At 36.4% G+C, this 20,010-nt stretch overlaps 1 pseudogene; it reads right to left on the reverse strand.

Moving 5' to 3' along the window:
- Positions 1–18,768: 18,768 nt before the first annotated feature.
- On the reverse strand, positions 18,769–19,011 carry LOC101388079 (cytochrome c oxidase subunit 7B2, mitochondrial-like; annotated as a pseudogene).
- Between the last annotated feature and the right edge of the window lie 999 nt (positions 19,012–20,010).

Below are 20,010 nucleotides of genomic sequence, written 5' to 3' on the forward strand. Positions count from 1 at the left end.
TCTAGTAGAAATATAGATTTTGGAAACATAGTCATTAACACAGTACTCCTTCCAGATACCAAAATGTAATCTCCGTATAGTGTTTCTTGTGATCTCTATTCTCTACTAATACTTTTTTTCTCTTGTTGTCCTCCACATTAGTAAATAACTTCTGTTATAGTTTTTAAATCTTGGATGGTATATGGAAATTTACTTTTTTATTTTCAGCACAATCCTTGGCTTGTAACTGGTCGAATGGATGAGTGTAGAGTATAATTTTCAATCAATAGTTCAAGAAATCAAAACATTAGACATAAGTGTTAAATACTAGATGGAGGGGGAAAATCACAACAAACTAGAGAAGATATGACTTGACAAAGGAGATATTGAGTCAGGCTTTGAAGAATGGGTAGGTTCGGAATGAGCATATTGAAGCAGAAAAAATATTACAGTTTGGGGACTTGGTACGAGAACAATATATTTACATGTATTTATTGTCTTAAATTCAGTTATGGTCTTATTAATGGTCTGTTTAGGTCAAAAAAATAAAGAAATGTTTTATTAAATATTGTTTCTTTGTACTGTTTCGGGTCACCAATCTGGATTAAAAGAAATTGTAACTGTTCTAGATTTAAAATGACTTTGGGGCCTTCAAAGTACATCCAATAGAAGATTCAGTGTATGTGTTATTTCATTAGAAGGAAAGGAATGAGGAGGAAAAAAGAAAAAAAGAAAAACCTGTAAGGAGGCATAGAATTGTGAGAATTGTGTATGACTAGTTGATTAGCATCCACAAAAGTAAACATTTGATTGGCACAACTCTTTGTAGAAATAAAATGAATATTAAACCAAATAAGTGCATAGAAGATCCTCCTTTAACATTTGCCCTTTGACATTTGCATTGGAAACAGATATTGTGAAATTTCAGTGCCTTATAGGCATGAGATACCTAGGAGGTTAAGCACTGTCTATACAATCAATAGACATAACATCTATGTCAACAACAATAAAAATAAAAATGTAAATATGGCATTGGCAAGCAGCAGATAGTGAAAATAGAAGCCTGTGAGCTGTGTATCTGAGTAAAGATACAAAATACATTAAACCAGGATGAAGACTGATATGTTGGCAGAATTTTTTATACTTTTATCCCAATTTTAAGTTTAAAACATTCTCAATTTAAAATCAGACATACATGCATAACATATTAAAAAACACTTTCTTATATTCTTTAAATGTGAGCTCTGGTTAATATTAAATTATTATTATTTATATTTTATTTAGTACCTTTTCTGAGAACAAGCTTCCTTTGCACAGATAATTTATACATCACTCAGAGAATTCTAGGCTTTTTAATAATAACTTATGCTGCTCCTGATGAATAACATTGAATTCTTAATAAAGGGTGTTCTGACTTTAATAGTTGCCATAAAAATTAGGAATATTTCGGTTATGGGAGTCCCAATTTAAAGTCTTCACCTCACAGATATTAAAAATAAATCTGTCATGCAATCACAATCAAGATCTTTAAATTTTTTTCCCCTTGAAATCTTTATTAGATCTAGTTGTTCTAAGAGGGAAAAGGGGCTGGAATGAGCTTCAAAGGACAGAGCACAGTCAACATGTATATAAGTATTGCCAAGGCTCCCTGTGGTTTGTAAAAGAAATTTCGATGGCTGGTATTAATTCTTGACAGTTTTATTTCTAATATCAGCTTGTTGACATAAAAGAGCCTCTGTCAATTTTGAAAAGGAGGAGAGGAGAATGGGAATAGAAACCCAGTGTAATATGAGTGAACTTAATGCACCTGAAGTGGTAAAATTTTTTAATTGAAAGGAAAAAAGAAAGTAACTTGGTCTGTGAAAACACTGACTTTCCAAATTCCCAATGAATAGTATATATGTATTTTAAATCCGTTTTTTTTCCCCTGTCGCACATAAAAATGCAGTATCATCTTGTTAGAAGCTCTCTTGTTAATGAAACATTTTAATTTTGGCACATTTTATTATATGAAGTGATGTTGCTGACAAATTGGTTTCAGTTTCTCTGACATGCTAGTAGAATCCATCTATACTTTGCTCTCACACACTTCTTGCAAAGTCATTAAGAGTAAGTGGGGGTGGTCAGAGACACCTTTGGTTTGCAATGAATAGTTAATGAAACAACATGGGTAGGTCATTTAATATAGTTGTAATCGATTGCTGCTGTTGCCTTTCCGGCCAAGCTGTTGTGCAGGAACAGATTTTTAATTGAATAAATAGCTGGGTCGGCAGGCAGGTGCGCCTGGGCAAAAGCAACCTGCCCCGGGATTTGGTGTGCGGCCGTTGCCTGGCAACGCAACACAGCCGGTCTCCGAACAACAGCTGCACCCTCTGTTAGCAGCCAGCAGATGCTCACACCTCAGAGAACGGCGTCAAAAATAATGATCTGCGAATAATAGTTTGTGGAGCTCGCTAATAAACAGAAAAAAAAAAATAGCTTGAATGATAAAGGTCAAAGATATTCCAGACTGTTATAGTGAATGTGAATTTGGATTCAGTGAAATTATCAGAAGACAATGGAGATAAAATATTACTGTATATTGTAGCTAAAAAAATTTTAAAAACTTCTATTACATATGAAGCGAAGTGAGAGGTATTTTCATGTACATTATCTCATTTAATTCTCCTAATAAAATTCTAAGGTGGTATTATTATACGTTAGCAGATGAGACACTACATTTCAGAGAATGTAAATCACCAAGTTTTCACTATTGTTTTAGTTAGTGTGCTAATTTAAAATTGTGTGAAAAGTCGGAACCAAAATCAGAATGTTTAACCTATTACAGGAGAAAATATGTGTAATGTAATAACTGTTACTTTAAGCAACTGGTAGCCATGTCAATTTATAACTAATTCCTTATGCTATGTCTATAGAATCATGCTTGAATTTAATATAACCAAAAGTTTGAGTAATTTGGTTTGTTGCAGCTTATTAAAAAATATTATCAAATGTAGGACTGGAAATTCTTAATCTCTGTACTAGTAAGAACATATAATTTAGTTGCAACAAACCAGAACCTCCTACTATTTTATTCTTCTTATCTGATTATCCCATGCCATGAACATATGGTCCCAATTTTAATGTTCCTTTTGGTACAAATTCAGTTGTTTAATTAGAATTAAATAAATAATAATTTAATGAATTATTATTAAAATGAATTAAATAATTAGAGTATTGTCTATTTGCATTTTGGCAAAATAAAAAAATCACTTTAACACATTTTAAAATTTAAATTGATAGTATTTGTATTTTACAAGAGGCTTAAAAAATTTTTAAGGCTGTTTGTGAACAAGTTTCTTTTTTTTTCCAGTCCATCATCCTAGGCATGCATGAGGTATGAGGACCAAAGTACAGATATAGACTGCATAATCATACAGAAAAATCTGTCTCCTCTCAGAACTGCACACATATGCACAAAGTACCCTTCCTTTTCCTTAATTTACAATAATTGGAGATTGAGTAATAATGAGGCAGCTCTGCTATAAAAATACATGAAGAATTTTTCACTTTGAATATTTTTAATAAACAAAGTATATGTTCTTTCAAAGCTATGTTTAAATAAAAAACACATCATCACAAATATTGTTCATTCATCATAATATTTTTCTATGAATCTTTGGATGAAACATATTGATTCATTTTCTCCTTTAAAGCTTTAAAAACTTGTTACCTAAACAGCATTTTATAAGTTATCACGTTTTTTGAATGAATAGCTACAGCTCTTTCAGAGGGAAAAAGAAAACTCTACCCCAACAATTGAATATATAAATAATTTTGTGATATAGCATTAAGAGTAATTTAATGTGGAGTAGCTATACTACTTAATCCTTGAGTCAACAAATAAGAAGTTACAGATGATCTAGATAATCTTTCCTAATCTTTTCCAAGATACAAACAAATCCAATGAAGAGGCATTATACATATAAAGAATTGGATACCCTGAAAAGTAGGACTTGCAAGGGTAAAACCCTAAGGGAAGGATAGTACTGTTTTCGAAAAAAGCAATATTTACTGATTAGGTATATTATTAAATTCTAGAAATAAACCTCCACTCTCATTTACCCTTAAGACAGACCTGAAATGCTCAATAAATTTTTGACTAATATTCAAAAAATACGTCATTTCATTGACTCATCAGTGCCATGTATGTATCAAGGGCAAGGTGTAGGAAGCGCCCTCTCCAGTTGTTTGTTTGGGCTGAATTTTTAGATAGAGTAGATCATGTAAAGAGTTTTTCAACATCAGAGCTGTCCACTCTAGTTTATGCAGGTAAATTTAATTTGTAAGTGGATTAACTGTCCTCACAGTCAACCTCATTAGACTAGGAGGGCAGTGTGAATCTTTGATTTACAAAACTGACAGAGAGAAGTGCAATATCATAAAGGACTTTGTTATATGAGGTTTAAAACATCTAACGTGGGTAAGACTATCACTACAAAATAAAAACGTGAAAATTTACCTTTGTAGTATGGTTTAAGGAGTTTTAAGAGCGTATCCTAATATGAGGTAATGAGCACACTGTATTGCTCCTATGGTATTGCAAAAAATACACAGCCTAATTTAATCATGAAAAAATATCAGATAAACTGAAATTGAGTGATATTCTACAACATAATTTGCCAGTACTCCTTAAAAGTGTCGAGGTCTTGGAAGAAAAGAAAGACTGAAGTACTATTACAGAATAAGAGATACTATGGAGAAATTAATTTCAAAATAAAAAATTAATTAAAAAATTTGAAAACTCATTCCTTAGCATCAAGTTATTGTTGGATACAAGTCTAGAAAGAGTCATACAGTAAGCTCTTTTTAAATATCAACACCATGTGATATTCTTTGTGATGATGATTGATATCATTAAGGATAAAAGGAAATATATACATATACATATAGATCAAACCAGATTTTTTGAGAGTAAAATGGGGAGTTATAAGTATTGGTATACTAGGAGTAAACAGGGACTGTTCAGAGCAAACTGGGGTGTGTGGTAACTCGTCTATTTAGAGAGTCTATTTAGAGAAGAACTTTCTGGGCTTACAGAAGAACAGACTGTAATAACAGTGACTCATCCATCTTTGTATTCCAACCACTTAGCACAGTGCCTTGAATATAGTAAAAACTCAATACACATTTATTGAACCATACAGGAGCCTGGCAAAGAGGTCAGTTTCCTATGGGGGGGCGGGGGGATGGCATATTTCATTTCTCACAGTTTAATCTGGGACTGGCTAGCCCACTCAGTAAATACAGTTTGGGAAGATGTCTTTCCCACCTTACTATTGTATTTTCAGAACAGTTAACATCACTGGTATTTATTACCACGTGTATGATACAAATCCAAGATCCAGTTGATCCTGTCAACTCAGGAGGAGGAATCTCAAAAAGAAATGAATGGGCTGCTGGGACACTCAGTAGAAATGCTAGGAATTTCCGTGGCCAAACAAAGAATTGAGACTTTTTACTTCTTTAGCGGAAGCATAAGCAATGAAGCATTATTGAAGACAGAAGCTACCTTGTAGAGGGCAGTCTAGCTGTTGAGTGTGCCCCCCGCTGGTGTAAATCAGAAAATCGTTGAACACTACCAGTTCCCAAATTCTCTCATCACACACAAACAGCAAAAGCCTCAACAATCAATCAAGCAGTTCATTCGGAATCTGGTGCTGTGTCAAAAAGATTGCTAAATGCTACTTGTTATCCTGCATTATCCTTCAGTGAATAAGAATATATATATATATATATATATATTATATATATATATAATATATACCAGCTGTGTTTCACAAGTCAAAAGTACCAACAAAGCTTTGGATTGCTTTAGACTTCATGCAGACAACTCAGTTCATCACCCCCCACCAAAGGTTATAAGTCTTAAGTATTAATTCTATATTTATCTATTGCTTATTCAAAGGAGTAAATGCCACTTTATCCTCCCTGATTAACCTTCTCAAATTCAGGAATAATTAATAAAGCTTGCATATTCTTGCTAACTTTAAACAATGAGAACATGGGAAGATTTTATTTTCTGTGTTCACCATTTTAATTAATAACACAATGTTTTTCTAAGTGTTGAAATGAAAGACAAATAAAATGAAGACAATGAAAGACAAAATGATTTATGGAAAGCCTGAGGAATGGATGAGGATGGGTGTTGTTAGGCTGTGGCAAGCTTACCCAAACTTTTACAAAAATTTGTTGATTTTATTTAGGAAAAAACTCATTTAAAAGCACACAATGAAAAAACACAATAAAAGAAATTGAAACATTTAGACAGTAGGATTATGTTTATCTGAAATATGAACATAGTTGCTGATCATAAGTTATTATTTTAAAAAGCTTAAATGATATTTTTATATTTCAGGAAAATGGCTTCTCATTTCTCCCAAAGAAAGAGAAGTTAGAAATTAAGTAGGCATAAATATTTATTCTCTACCTTGAGCATACAGATCTCTGAATTTACACTGAACCGGAATGGTAATATTTGAAGAAATTTTAGAAGTGGGAATGCAGGGAGAATTAGAGAGTATTAATTATGCTACACAAACAGTCCAAGATATGAAGGACGTAATGGATATTGTGGATATTAATTCATCAGAAACAATGCAACTAAAGATTTTTACAAGCCAAATATTCTCTCCCTTACTTTTAAGATGTCTTCACAGCTTGACTCCCACCTTTTACCCGTGTATTTCTCTAAAAGCATAACAGATCTGTGACCCTAAGAACTGGACAAAAGTTCAGGGATCAGACATGATTGCAAGGGAGAAGAAAGCGGAAAGAAAAGTTAAATATTATTTCTTTCTTCATTTTAGACTCCAGACACAAAGGAGAGAATCAAGTTTGAAATAGTGTATATTCCTTGGAAACAGACCATATGTAAATGAACGGTATTTTACTGCTATTAAATTTATCTGGGCCAGGTACAAGTCATGTATAGAAAAAATTCCCATTTTAGCATGGAAAAATTCCCTTAGTTTAGCATGGATAAGAAACTAAAATTGGGTCATTTGTAGTTATTTAAATGTAAGCACCTTTGCTTTTGCTGCTGTCCATTTCACACATTAGGTATATTCCTAGTTTCATGAGCCATAGTCCCACCTCTAGTCTTAGCAAATATCATCTATAACTTAAATGTATGATATATCATAACGGATTGTCTTAATAAATCTTTACCAGTATTAATTACTTTCTAGTGAGCATAACATAGAAGCCAAAGAGGCTTTGGAGTGAGTTCCCTCTTGGATACTCAGAGCCTGGGTCAAGATAATTGTTGATCTTTTATGTAAATAGGTGGTTTTCAATACGCATTGCAAATTAGAATAATCTAGAAAGCTTTCAAAAAATACTGATGTCCAGGCCCCAATCCAGATCAATTAAATAGAATTTCTGGACAGAGATCTGGAAAAAGGTATTTTTTTTTTGTGAGGAAGATCAGCCCTGAGCTAACATCTGTTGCCAATCCTCCTCTTTTTGCTGAGGAAGACTGGCCCTGGGGTAATATCCATGCCCATCTTCCTCCACTTTATATGGGAGGCCTCCACAGCATGGCCCGAGAAGCGGTGTGTCGGTGCGCGCCCAGGACCCAAACCGGCATACCTCGGGCTGCCGCAGCAGCAGAGCGTGTGCACTTAACCGCTTGCGCCACCGGGCCAGCCCTGGGAAAGTGGTATTTTTAAAATTCCCTAGGTGCTTGAGGTAGTGTTGAGAAAGACTGAAGCAAATGCTGCAACAGGGATGAGGCCCTTTCAGTGTGGAGTCCCGGCTCCCTGCTCCATACTAGCTCTGTGAGCCTGGCCAAGTGTCCTCATCTACAAAACGAGCATGAAAATGGTAACTACCTCACGGCACTGTTAAACTAATTAAATGTATTTGTAAAGTAGTCAGCACCGTAGTAATGACTATGTAAATGTCCGTTAAATAAAAGTAAAAAATAAGTCAGTTTTGGGGGTTAGGGGACGAAATTCTAGGACAGCAAGGGAGTCAGGGTAGCTGTGTGAAGTCCTGAGAGCTCTCCCCGCGGTTGGAGCATCATTTTTTTTAAGGTTTAGCTTGGACTTGATCAAGAAAGTGCAATCAAATAGACAGAAATTGTCAGACTCTTTTTATTCTTTATTTAGTTGTAAATGATGTAACTAAAACTGACTAAAAAGTATTGATGCACGTAACTGAAAAGAACAGTGGCTCAAATGAGACCATAGAGATTTGGAAATATTTTCTCCTCATTCTTGACTCCTCTTTCCTTTCCAGGCTTCCTCTTGAGGCATGCTCCTCCTCTTCACAGCAAATAGTTCCATCTTACATGTGTTCCCTCAGTCACTCAGGAAAAGAAAGACATTTCTTCCCCCAATAGGTCCAGGCAAAGTCCCAAGACTGAGTTTCAGTGGCTTGGGCTTGCCCGGCCCAGAATGATGTTAATGTACCCTTGCTTTCCCGACATCAGAGCCTCCGGTTTGCCTAACGCTAAACTAATCACTGAGTCCTGGGGAATTTGATGCTCAAATTAATTACGCTTAAAGCCTATGCTCTTTTTGGGAGCCAGACTTGGAGTTAACCCTACACAAACCGCAGAGATAGAGTGAGGGATTAATAATCTCTGAAAGAAAAATTGGGTGCTGTTACCAAGAAAGGGAAAATGGATTCAGGGCAGGCTAACAACAGATGTCACTATGATTAAAGAATAATAATTCTATGTCCCTTTAAGACTCATTTAACTAGTAGACTCCTGTGTTCAGCTGGATTTGGAATCTGTAAGGTAGCACCCTCAGAGACACTGGGAAGATCTTCTCTTATTGTACAAAGTCTTCTTGCTCGTTAATGCCTGAAATTCTTTTCAGAGAGGATGAAGCATTTATGCTAAGACTTAAAATGCAAAACAACCCTGAGCTAGAGAACACACTTGTCTAAACTCAAATTAAAATATAACTGACTGACATGAGATCCTCTCTGGGGGAAAAAAAGTTTTGATGGGGAGAGAGAAGCCAAGGAACAGTAAACGGGCACAGAAAGGCGAAGCCTTGGGCACTCTGGGCTCTGGGCAAACAGCCTACTTCGCATGGCTGCCAAGGCTGGCTGGGTCCCTTGTCAGAGCTCTAAAAAACCAGGTTCTCAGCCCATTATAGTCTGGCATCTTAGAGAGCTAAATGTAGTTCACAGTTTCACAATCAGCCTAAAGTACCTTTGATTCAAAATCAATTCTTTGGGTGGTTATAGACGGGATGGATTGTGGATGCCAAAACAATCCCTCAGTTCAGTGAAGGACTTGATTGTTTGACATTATGTGGATTAAATATTGTGGTTATTGACTAATTTCTTTCACATTTAAAGATGTTGCTGGAACATCATGCAGGTAAGCCAGTTTTAGCTCAAGAAATGGCACAGAAATGACACTGAAACTTAAGACTTAAATACTTTTGTCTTGGAAATCTGACCACTAGAAGACTATGAAAGATTTTGCCTCCCTTTCCAGATACCCTGGTTAGGGTGTTGTGCCTGCTTCCCTTTTTATTTGGCTTGCTCCTTTTGCCCTCCATTTTCATTTACTCCTGATTAACAAGTGTCTACTAAGTGACTACTACACATCTTGCACAGTGCTCTGTGCAGGGTAATAAAGTGGTTTAAAAAAAATCAGCTTCTTTGTGACCTCTTAGGAGAATTTGTTAAATCTCTGCCTTTAAATTTGGTTTCCATTTTTCCCCTGAATCTGGACTGTTGGTTTTATCCTCCCATTCCTAACTTTTGTTTCTGTTTCTTCACTTTGCTGCCCCAAATGAGTGTGCCTTTGCTTCCATGACATCAAGGTCGTTGGTTTTCTCCTAACTCCTTTCTGTTGGCTCCTTCCTCATCTTCCTCACCCCTTAAATGTAAGTGTTATTTTGACAAAATTTCCTTATCCTTTTAAGCTGGGTGAAATGTTCCTTCTAGGTGTTCCCATAATATCCTATTAAAGAACTAATCACACTTCACTGTAATGAGTTGTTTGCATGTTGGTGCCCTTACCAGAACTTAAACTGGAGAAAAGAAACTGGATATAATCACTATTTTAACTCTACTACTTTGCCCAGTGCTTACAACTGCAAATAGACTCTTTGCCCCTGATAGAATATATCCAAAATACTTTGCATGAAGGAATCACATAACAGAGAGCATCAGGCCACTCCAGGTGCACATTCTAGTGGAATTAGAGGATCTGACGCTGCATGGCAGCTGTTCCCAAAACTATAAAATTATAGTGCTCTTTTGCTACAGGGCTATGGAATCAGAATCTTTGTAAATCACCAGATAGTTGCGATGACTTGCAAACCAATGCCCTATAGTTGTAGTTAGGTATATACTTACATCCAACTGAGAGTTAGGACCAGTACCTTTTGCCACATTTAAAAGAAAGTTAAATCTCAACACAGATGGATTCTGATACTGACTAAAAGAATAACTGGAGATCAGAGATTTCACGAGAATACATGAACAGTGATTCTTATTGAATCATTTCAGTTAAAAAATGATTCTGTGCATTCTTTAAGAAGTACATATTCACCTGACCAATAAACTTACTTCTGGAACTTTGTAAGCTCATGAAAATAATAAAATATGGAGAAAACAATGATACTGGAACGGAGTATTGCTGAAGCAATGTTCCTGAGTAATCAAGAGGAGATGGGATCTTACACAAGCAGATGGGTTGGCCATGCTTAAGAGCACAGAGAGTCTCTCCATGTAATAGAAAAGAGGCCACACACTGGGGCAGAGACACGGGTGGGATTGCCTAAATCCTCTTCTGTTTCTGTTTTCACATTGAAATAAGTAGCAGATCATTAGCTGAGAGTGAGGAGGTGCTTGAAATTTGAAGAGAATTGTGAAAGTATGAAAAAGAATTTTCTAACAGAGTGGGAGAGTAGTGAACGACTTCCACATTGCTAAATCTACTAGTCAATTCTCAGTTGTGCAATTTGAATGGTAGACAGCATTTGACATAGTTTGTCACTCCCTCCTTCTTAAAATACTTTCTTCACACACTTTCCTGATTTTTTCCCAGCTTCCTGAATGCTCCATCTCAGCCTCCTTTGCTGGCTCTGCAGCATCTCTCTAAACTCTGCAAGTTAAAGTGCCCTGTAGCTCAGACATTGAAACTCTTTTTCTACCTATGCTTCTTAGATGATCTTATCCATTCTTATGACTTAAAAACTATCTATGTTGCTAATGGCTCCCAGGTTTATATCACCAGCCTAGACGTTTCCACTGAATTCTGGATTAATGTATTCAACTGCCTACTTCGTGTCTCTGCTTGGAATTGTTCTATATCTCTCAAGCTTAATATGTTCAAAATGGAACCCCTGATATTTTTTTACCGCCTATCAAGCCTGCTCCTCCCGTACTCTTTCCAAGCTTAGTAGATGGCAGCGCCAGTGTTCTGACTATCCACACTCAACACTTGGAGTCACACTTGACTGCTCCTTCAGCACACTTCATTTCCAGTTCACCAAGTTTTGTTTATAATTTCAAAATAGATCCACATATATATATATAAAAGTATAAATATATCACATTTTCCCTAATTCCACTGCCACCACCCTGATCTAAGCTACCATCATCTTTAATCTTCTAGCTAGCTACTCTTTTTAAATTGACTTTTTCTTTTCATCTGTCTGCCACAGCTACATTACCCACTTCAATGTTCCTAGAACACGCTAGGCATGTTCCCAATTTAGGGCTTTTGTACTGCTATTTTCTCTGCCTTGGACACCGCTCCCTTTGTTAGCCATATGGCCTACTCCCTCACTCTTTTCAAGTCTTTATAGATGTATAGAAAAAAATATGAAAGATTTGTTTATCAGAATGTTATCTTTAAAGTTTATAAAATACACACACTTAACTAGTTTTTTCCAGATGGTGGAATTTAAGGTGACTTTTAAGTTTTTATTTGCATACTTAAATATTTTTTTACTTTTCTTTAATAAACATATAATAATTAAATTCTAACACTCTGCAAAAAATGTTTTTTTCAAACAGAGTTAAACAGTTTCATGAATTATAAATATGCTATTCAGTCTTCCCCAATGATATAAATATTCTGTAGTAAATGTTATTTGTAATACCTCCATCACTCCAATCTTTTCTCATCCATCACTCAGTTTCATTGTGTATATATTTGCGTGGATTTAAAGATCAAACACTTGAGTTCTACATTTGCATTTTAAGATACCATTTACCTTCTACTGATTTGATAAATTATTATAAACTCATCTGGGATTACTTATACTAAAATGAGCATTGCAGGAATGGTTGGGATAGCAATGATGACAGTAACAATAATTAACAGTATTGAAGGTTTCCTATGCATCAGATTCTATCATAAGCACAGTATCTTATTTAACCTCAGACTAGCTCCATGAAAGAGACACTATTCCATATTCCTTGTAAAGATATGGAAATTGAGATAGAAAGATTAAGTAAGAGATGAATTAATTTGCCCAAGATTACATAACGAATAAATCAGGGAGCCCGAATTCAAAATGAGATCTGAACTTAGAGGCTTTGGTCTTGACCACTATACTCCTCTTCAACAATAAGGTCATTTCTCTGATAATAGCCTCCAAAAGATAGGAATCAGTTTAATCTAAATCCAGAATCAGACAATGGAGAAACTCATCAGAGAGATTTTTTCACTTGCACCAGAAAACTAAAGAATCTCTCCCAAGTCTTCTGTTAAAACGAGCTGTGAAATTGTTGGTTTAAGACACAGGGTATAAGGAAACATGAACAAACATTAACTTCTAGTCCTTCATCTTTCACTAACTGGGTATAATTTTCAACAAGTTCTTTCTATATCACAGATTTCTCAGTAGTGTTTCCAATTCATTTTTCTCTAAGAATCGTTACAACTCAGCATTTAAAAATATTATTTTATAAATGTTTGCCCCAAATGTGTAATATATACTTGGCAATTTTGTGTTTAGTTGGAGTCTCAAGAATCAATTTTACAATAAAATATTAAAAATACAATGAGATTTGATGAATAAATTTTAGATTCCTATCATGTCAGAAGGGTGATGGTGAAGACTATCACAGAGATCATTAAGTTCTAAGGTATGACCTTACATATTTTCAAAACATATTGCTCAACAATGGCAGGCCACCAGGGCATTGATGACTCCTGCTTTTTCATTGAATGAGGTTAAAAAGAGAAGGGTGATTTGCCTTTGGAAATGTTGGTCTTATGTAGATGAAGTCTCAAGAAGCAGATTCTTAGTAGCTATAAAGGGAAGGTTGAATGTCCAGAGCTTTTTGTAATGTTGATTGAAGTCTAACATCCTTTGGAGAACTTTGAACATAATGAACACTGGGAACATGGGTACTCTGCTTGGCTAATCAGCATTAAGTTGAACGTAGGTGGATGTTGGCACTATTATATTAATTCACACTGAGCTGACACATGTTCAACTCTGGAAATAAACCAAATTTGTTCTTAAAGTTTTTCATTTGTTTTTTTGTTGTTGTTAAAAATTTAGAAAAGTGAATAGAAGGAAAAATAAGGTTTATCCAGTCTTATGGTCAATAAAGGTATCTGAATCATGCAGGTTGAAAAACGACTTGGAATTTGGAAGCCTTAGCTAAAAAGTCAGGAAGTTTCATTAGACTTTTCAATTTAAAGATGCCTAGTTTCTAACAAGGAAATAACATCTGTTTAGAAGCAGTGAGGAAGCAGGATTCATTCTAACTACAGTAAAACCTTGACATAACCCTAGAAGTTTGCCTTAAAAATACACTGTATAAAATAAAGGTTGCTTTATTTCAAGGTTAGTAAGTGCCCAGGCCTGACTTGATGCAGCCAGCCCGCAAATTCCAGTGGTTTGGCTGCCCGAGCTAAAGCCATTCTTTCCCATCCCTGCTATAGTTTGGCGCCATCTGGTGGTAATTTGTCTCTGGCTTAAAGAGCAAGGAGTTGATTCTGGGTCCTGTGGCTGGATGCAGAGGACTTCCCGGATGAAGATGGCAATTTCTGAAACCTCCTGGCTAGTTGATTTCTGTTTCATCTTTCCATCAAGAGAATTTGACCCATGAGAATATTGAAGGTGAGGGGATCCCCACCCTCTCTCTCTCCCAATATGAAGATTAGGAGGAGTACACCAGCAAATCCCCAATTAACATTATACCCAAACGGTGTTATCGTAGGATTTTACTGAATTTATGCTCGTCCATAAATTCCTGGTTGGATCTTAATCCTGGAGGCTAATGCTAGAGTCACTTACTCTTGCAGAAGCCAATCTGCTCTTCCTTCCTTTAATTAATTTCCTAACTGACCATCCTTCCAGTTTCCACTGTCTCCAATTTGGGATTATTCTAAGGTTCTACTGGGTCTCCACTCCTTTTTAAGTTCATTCTCTTTTGCCTGTGAGGGTTGCGAGTTCCTCAGTCTAGCTTTGCCCCATTATTCACTGCCTTGTTTGCTTTATAACTTCCAGAATCTGTTCACCATTCTTGGCTGTTGGTGGGAGTGGTAGTTTGGACTTAATTTTTTATTTATATAGCTTTTATATTTTATAGTTTTCCAGTGGTAAATTGAATTTATTTTTATTTACTTTTATTCTTCCTTTATTTTTTTGGTGAGGAAGATTGGCCCTGAGCTAACATCTGTTGCCAATATTCCTCTTTTTGCTGAGGAAGATTGTCTCTGAGCTAACATCTGTGCCCATCTTCCTCTATTTTGTATGTGGGATGCCAGCACAGCAGGGCTTGATGAGCGGTGCATCAGGATTTGAACCTGCGAACCTTTGGCCAAAGCGGAACGTGCGAACTTAACCACTATGCCACTGAGCTGGCCCCAAATTTATTTTAATTTTATATTTCTTTGGCCTTTTCAAAGACATTTGGAGAAGGAGAAGTAAACATATTTGCTTAGGTAGTCACCTTGATAAGGAGTTCTGTTTTGTTTTTTTTTTAAAGAATTTTATTTATTTATTTTTTCTCCCCAAAGCCCCAGTAGATAGTTGCATGTCATAGCTGCACATCCTTCTAGTTGCTGTAGGTGGGACGCAGCCTCAGCATGGCCGGAGAAGCGGTGCGTCGGTGCGCACCCGGGATCTGAACCCGGGCTGCCAGTAGTGGAGTGCGCGCACTTAACCGCTAAGCACCGGGCCGGCCCCTTCTTTTTTTCAATAGGTGAATTTATTCATCTCCATTCTATTTAAGCAGTCAACCACTTTATTTCCCACTCTGTTATGGACTGAATAACTTTGTCTCTCCAAAATTCATATGTTGAAGCTCTGTGACGTTATTTGGAGATGAGGCCTCTGGGAAGTAATTAGGTTTAGATGAGGTCATGAGGGTGGAGGCTTATGATGGGATTAATGCCCTTAAAAGAAGAGACACCAGAGAGCTTACTCTCTCTGCCTCTCTCTGCTATGGAAGATACAGCGTGGAGGCTGCTGTCTACAAGCCAAGAAGAGAGCTCTTACCAGAACACTCAACCATGCTGGCACTCTGACCTTGAACTTCCCATTCTCCAGAACTGTGAGAAATAAATATCTATTGTTTAAGCCTCCCGTTCTATGGTATTTTGTTATACCATGGGGACTAATATACACTTTATGCTTTCTCAGATTTCTAGAGTGTTGGCCTATGCCATATATTTGTTATGCCTCACTTTTTCATTCTTTCTTCAAATAATTCTTTTCAGTATTTGGAAAAGCTCCTCTGATCCCCACCAGTCCTTTACTGAAAAATGGTGGTTGTGATGATCCTCTCTTGACCCTAGTCTATTAAAACACCACAATTCTTATGCAAATATTTGTTATCTTACAAAATGGACTTTTCTGGACAGAACAGTAGCACTTGTAACCATTGCCTTTCTTGTATTCGTTTTTTAATAAAACTTTAGATTAGTCATAAATATAGAAAGCAAGGATTGCCATTTTAAATCTTGTATACATAGTAAGACAATGTACTGGAATACAGAGATCCTTAACAATAGTGGTTTGTGTCTATTTTCAATTTTCTTTTTATTCCACCTTTATTGGGAATCTTTGTCTCATTTCACTCATCTATGCCTCAGTTTTCTTATCTGTAAAATTAGAACGTTGGATTAAATACTCTGTGTTTTGTCCTAGGACTAATACTATAACAACTATATTGTTATCACCAATAACATATTTGTATACTATTTACAAAATGCTTCTGTATGCTATCAATTAAACTCTCAATAGCCTTGAAGGCCAAAGAGTGTAATTAACCATTTTAGAAATAAGAGAAATCAGGCTTTAATTTGTCCAAATGAGAAAAATTGGTAGATAATGGAGCTAAGACTCAAACTCAGAATCTCTGATTCCAAATTTCATGTTCTCTCCTCCATGCTACAGTATTTCCTCATCTGGTAGATCAGTGATGTATCTAATTACTTTCTCCCTTTAGTCTCACATTTAATGGCTTTTATGTCAGATTATGCTCATTCTAAAGTGACACAAAACCTACTGTACACATAGTTTCTCTTAAACCACTTCCAAAAGCTGGTTCTACTCTCAAAAAGACCCTCAATAAACATGCGGGAAATCCCATAAATCTCTGCTTCCCACAGCCCCTCTCCTTTGAAAATAGGAGGTTTCTGGGCCGGCCCTGTGGCTCAGCAGTTAAGTGCTCGCGCCCCGCTACTGGCAGCCTGGGTTCGGATCCCAGGTGCGCACCAACGCACCGCTTCTCCCGCCATGCTGAGGCCTCGTCCCACATACAGCAACTAGAAGGATGTGCAACTACGACATACAACTATCTACTGGGGCTTTGGGGGGAAAAAAAAGGAGGAGGATTGGCAATAGATGTTAGCTCAGAGCCGGTCTTCCTCAGCAAAAAAAGAGGAGGATTAGCATGGATGTTAGCTCAGGGCTGATCTTCCTCACAAAAAAAAAAAAAGAAAGAAAATGGGAGGTTTCTGAATCATGGAAGAGGTGTCAAGATCACTGCTAGGAGAGATGGCAGGGATTCTAAGAAAATGAAACCAGTACAATGGTATGGCTTCTAGATTAGCTTTCTAACTCCAGAAAGGCCCAAACAATGCTAGAGATTGAGGCGAGATATCAAGAGAGGCGGTTTGGGGACTAGAAGGAGTGCAGGCTTTGGTGCCAGTCAAAACTGGGATCATGACTTGCCCTCCTCTGACAAGCTGAGTAACATTGCTAAACTTTGCTGACTGATTAGAGTTAAGGTTTTCTTATCTGCAAAATACCTACAACATGTGGCTTTGGGGAGGCTAAAATGCCACAAATGTATAAAAAGTATCTAATTCAGTGCCAAGAGCATTGATAGCATTTGGTAACATTATGTCTGATTATCCATACCAAATAGTTCAACTGGAACCCGTTAATTAAACCTCTGCATCCATTTACAATTCTGTCATCTGAAAGATATTCTGGAGTAAGAGTTTTTAAAAATGTTAATGCTACTGACACAGTAACATAAATAATGTCAAACTGTATGCTTTGACTTGAAAAACCCATACTTGCATTGAACAACTTCATCTGTTCAGCAAATATTTATAGAGCATCTACTAGTGCTCAGTGCTGGGGAACAAGACAAGTATTTCCTTGGTCCTCACGGAGTTTATATTTTATTTACACTTCCACTTAATTGTCTACATAAAGCGTGAATGTGAATGCACTTTTCAGAAAATCTTGCCATTGATAAGTCAAAATTTACTTTTACTTGGCATAAACTTCCTTTGACAACTCTAACTCCCACAAATATAACAAGGCAATAGATATGTTTGGCAGAGCAACTATTTATGTCCTGTCTTCTGTGTTGCCAGGGTGATGGTAGCAATATTGAAAACACTGGAGGTGGTTGATATTGGCAAGGATCCTGACTTTCATTTTCAAATGGAAGAACTGTAAAAAGCAAAATGTAGGCTGGGGTGTGGGCAGTAGACTGGCCATGGCTATACACAAACTGGATGAATGGATTATTGGTGATTAATCACATGCGTGTGCTATTCTTAGAAATGTAATATTCATAGGCAGTATTTCCTTAATATTTAAAAATTTATGAAATTCTATTGATTACATCAAATATTTGGAGGGGTTTTTTTTGAAAAGCTAAAACCATATCATTGCATGCTTTCAAAATTGTTTTTTGTCCACTTTTCTCCTCCTCTCTTTCTTTCAGTGGAAAACAGTTCAAAAGGTATGCTGAGCTTTGTTGGTTCCGTCTCTAAACAAGCATTGAACTGTTGCCACAGTATAAGTTCAACTTCTAAAGGATTTTTAAAAACATATTGACTATATACTTTAAAGAGAATAAATGATAATATACCAACCCTGGAAAGAAAAAATCATCTATTAGGTCAGCTGAATTTTCTTTTATTTGAACGCACCACAGTTGTGTAGACACATGAACCAGGAGGCAAGTAATTGGTACCTTTTTCACCCTCATCAACTTCATTCAATCAATCTCTTGACTCCAAGCCAACTAGTACATTGGTAAGGAATTAATTAAAAACAAACAAAAAAATCCCTGTGAGGAACGCTGTGGATTGACTCTATCAAACTCCATGTCTCCCTCTTGACAGTGTAATGAGAGAGAGTGTGGTGTGAAGAGACAAAGACAAGAGACAAGAGACTGAAATTAAAGAGACAGAGACTGAGACATTTCTTAGATTTCTTTGCTTTTTAAGGTTTCAAATGTATTTCATTTCTCCAGTCATGCTGTAATGAGCAGCAGAGGGCTTAGATGACAACTTGGTTTTGAAACAATTCTATATTACAGCAACTGTAATGGTTACTGATCTTTTCACTCCTTTGAGATGACTCTACCAACAGAGGACAGGTTCCATTCTATTCCAATCTGTGTGATGGCAACCATCCATACGATGATGCGGAAAGTGGTTCTGCTGGCTAGCACAGCATTGCCATATTTGTTATGGAAATCCGGTAAGTATTTTATGTGGCTCTATCTTGCCATAATTTGCTGAATGCTTCAATTCTTGAGACTACTTAGTGCATTTCTGGCCAAGGGAAACATCACGAAGGTGTAACAGAATTGCAGTTGACTGTAGCTGCTGGTCTACTTCACTGCAAGGAGACATGTAGGAACTCTGAAACCCAAATGCTCTCCTCAGCTTCTATTACCAGTTTATTATAAAAGATACATTTCAGGAAAAGCCAAATGAAATAGATGCATGGGACAAGGTATAGGTGTGGAGGAGAGAACATGCATGCCCCCTCTGGGTACAACATCCTCCCAGCACCTTAATGTGGTCACCAACCTGGAAACTCCACTGCTGGCTTTCTTGATATAAATTATGTTTGTCAATCATATGCAATGTTGTGATATTTGAAAGGCAGGAGGAGTAATATGGAGACATTTTATACGTTTGACCTGTTTTGTTTGTTTCTGTTGATAATCAAACCCATATCGATATGAAGTTTTTCTGCACCAGTTTTAAAACTTTTTTGCAGAGTTTTAGTGTCTACTTTCTAGCTTCTTGGGTTTTGAGAAGCATTGTACAGTCAGCTCTGAAGGCCCAATCTGGAGCTCACTTCTCCAACCGTTTCAGTAATTTTTAAATTACCTAATCCTTTATTAAGTCATGTTCTGCTCAAAATACTTAAAGATGTTTTGGTTTTCTCTGCTAAACCTTGTCTGATATACATCTCATATCCTTCTCTGCTTAGAAACTTCAATACCTAACCACTCCTTATGGGAAAGTACCCAAATAATTAGCATCAGATTAAAGGAGGTGTATAATGACAAATTCCTCACAATTATAGATATATCTTTTATTATTTTTCCATAAAATTCATTCTTTCCCAAATTCATTTATTCATAATCCAATATATTTAGCACATGTTTTATTACATTTCTCTCTTCAACTTGTTTATTGAAATCTACTTTTCTTCAAATTCTCATTCTAATCCTACCCTTATATGATAAACCTACAAAGATCATCTAACCAGAATTGATCTCTTTCTTAAACTAACCTAGCACTTGTATTTCTTTAGGACCAGGTGAACCTCTTCA

Source organism: Ceratotherium simum, chromosome 1, assembly GCF_057802395.1.
Source record: "Ceratotherium simum simum isolate JZ-2026a chromosome 1, ASM5780239v1, whole genome shotgun sequence".
Taxonomy (NCBI): domain Eukaryota; kingdom Metazoa; phylum Chordata; class Mammalia; order Perissodactyla; family Rhinocerotidae; genus Ceratotherium; species Ceratotherium simum.